This window comes from Portunus trituberculatus, chromosome 28, assembly GCF_017591435.1.
Source record: "Portunus trituberculatus isolate SZX2019 chromosome 28, ASM1759143v1, whole genome shotgun sequence".
In the NCBI taxonomy this organism is placed as follows: domain Eukaryota; kingdom Metazoa; phylum Arthropoda; class Malacostraca; order Decapoda; family Portunidae; genus Portunus; species Portunus trituberculatus.
The window spans coordinates 5,559,770-5,562,269 of record NC_059282.1 but is presented as its reverse complement, the minus strand read 5'-3'; positions in this window follow the sequence as shown (position 1 = coordinate 5,562,269).

Genomic DNA, 2,500 nt, shown 5'->3' with positions numbered 1-2,500 from the left:
TGGTGTCCCAGGGAATGCGTGGGTGTCAGATCTCGAGAAAATTGTTTATTATACTGTGTTTACTCTAAAGTGGCTCCTGGTCTCAGTTTGAATGGCTATAGTGTGTCTACTCTTAAGTGGCTCCTGGTCTCAGTTTGAATGGTGTCCCAGCGAATGCGTGGGTGTCAGATCTTGAGGAAAACTGTGAGCTGTCCTTGTAATAAGTGCGTTGGTCAACAGAAAACAAGTATTATTCACATCAAATCAATGACGTTATCAATAAGCTACATGTCTGAAATCCAGGAGCCATTTTGGAGTAAACAGACTATATATACAAAATACGTCTTTAGGTTCTGGATTTCTTTCTTATTTTCTAACGCATTTATTTGTTTTAAGGTAAGAATATGTAAATCAGGAATAGAAAAAAAAAAAAGCGTGTATCACAATAAATAAAATCTGAGAAGGGAAGTCTATCACAGTCATAATGCATAAGTTAGGTAAGTGACTACATGATTATTTAAAATGGAGAGAATTCCTTTTTTTCCTGACTTTTTCTTAATACCATGTGGGCTTTTCACGGGAATTTCTGGGCTAAAGGGGATACTTATTCGGGTACCATCTATCTCAAAGCCCACCCGCTAGGAAACCGTTGCCACGACTGAGGAAGCCCAACCTACACTCGGACCGTGGACAGGATTCGAACCCGTGCGCTTGGAGACCCCTCGGACCCCAAACCGCGCATGGACCCACTGTACCACGGCATGAGGATGACAAGAACAGTGAGCAGAAAAATATGGAAATCTGTTTGTCATAATGGAGGAGTATCTTAAATCAATGCTCTGTTTCAATTGGCTTCGTTTGATTTATTTTTCTTTATTTTATTTCAAGGAGGAAAAATTAAAGTTAAGACGAAAACTATATATCTACTCTCTCTCTCTCTCTCTCTCTCTCTCTCTCTCTCTCTCTCTCTCTCTCGCTTTCTGGGTTACTTATCTCCACGAGGAAAGAAGAAAAAGGAGCAACTTTTCCTTTCAGAGCACGATGGAGACTCGTTTTCCTCCTCCTCCTCCTCCTCCTCCTCCTCCTCCTCCTCCTCCTCCTCCTCCTCCTCCTCCTCCTCCTCCTCCTCCACCCTTCCTTCCTTCCTTCCATTTGTGACCTAATTTCTGATATGTCAACTACTCTCTCTCTCTCTCTCTCTCTCTCTCTCTCTCTCTCTCTCTCTCTCTCTCTCTCTCTCTCTCTCTCTCTCTCTCTCTCTCTCAGCGTTTCCCAATAGTCCTTCAATCACCTCTTATATTTATTACAGCTCCCCCTTAAGTGGCGTGCCGCAGGGTAGTGAATCACCTCCTGTTTTCTATTGGTATTCCTCGTTTTCTTCGTCTTTTCCTTTTATATTCAAGGGATTTTTCTTCTTCTATCTTTCATCGGTTTTATTTTATTTTCTCCATTCGTTATAATCTTTTCTTTGTATTTATTATCGCTTCTGCATTCCTTCCTTGTTTTCTTCTATTTCCTGTTTAGTTTTGTTTCGTTTATTCTTATTTCATTCTCTCAATTCTTCGCTTTTATTTCTTTTCCTTTTTATTTCATTCCGTTCTTATATTCCATTTTGTTTTTTTTTCTAATCCATGCTCTTTTCATTCTTCTCGTGCCTTTGTTTTCTTTTTTTTGTTTCTTTTCCTCTTATCTCCCAACACTTTCCTTTCCTTCTCTCTCTCTTCAATTTCTTATTTCTTTTCACTATTTTTCTTCTCCCTCCCTTTTCCTTTCCACGCCTGAATTAACGAATGGCTTGAATATTCACGAAGTTTATCAAGCCTTATAATATTCTTCCCTTCCGCTGTTCATTCATTATTTACATTCAGGAGAGGATGAGACAGAGAGAAGAATTAGTAGACGGTTACTATCACTTGCAGAGTCTTCAGTGCAGTATCAATTTAACCTGAGTGCCATGATGAGTGTTTTTATATCAATTCTGCTTATCATCTGGTGATTTTACACAGCTTCAGAAACTTATGTGGGGATTAGAACAGTGAAGAATATGGCCATTAATCTTTTAAACTCAATGTCATTCAAATCGTCTAATCGTACACAAAACTCTGGTAAAAATGTGTCTCAGTACTGAAGAGGTTAAAATGGTAATGCTTTCAATATTCATTCTGCTTACTATTTGGTGATTTGATGTAGCTTCAGAAACTCATATGGGGGATTAAAATAGTGAAGACTGTGGCCATTAATCTTCTTAACTCCATAGACCCTTCCTAGTGTCATTAAAATAGTGTAATCGTACACACAAAACTCGTGTTAAAAATGCGTCCCAGTACTGAAGAGGTTACTGCTAATGAGGATTTAAATTTGATGTGAAAGTTAATAGGTTTATCTCCATGAATAATGCTGTCTGGTGAATTATAAAGATGACTGTATAATTTTTCTTTCTCTTATTATCTTTTTTTTTATTTATTCATTTCGGTGGTGGTGGTGGTGGTTGTTGGCCTGGTTAGTAGGAAGTGGCAGTAGT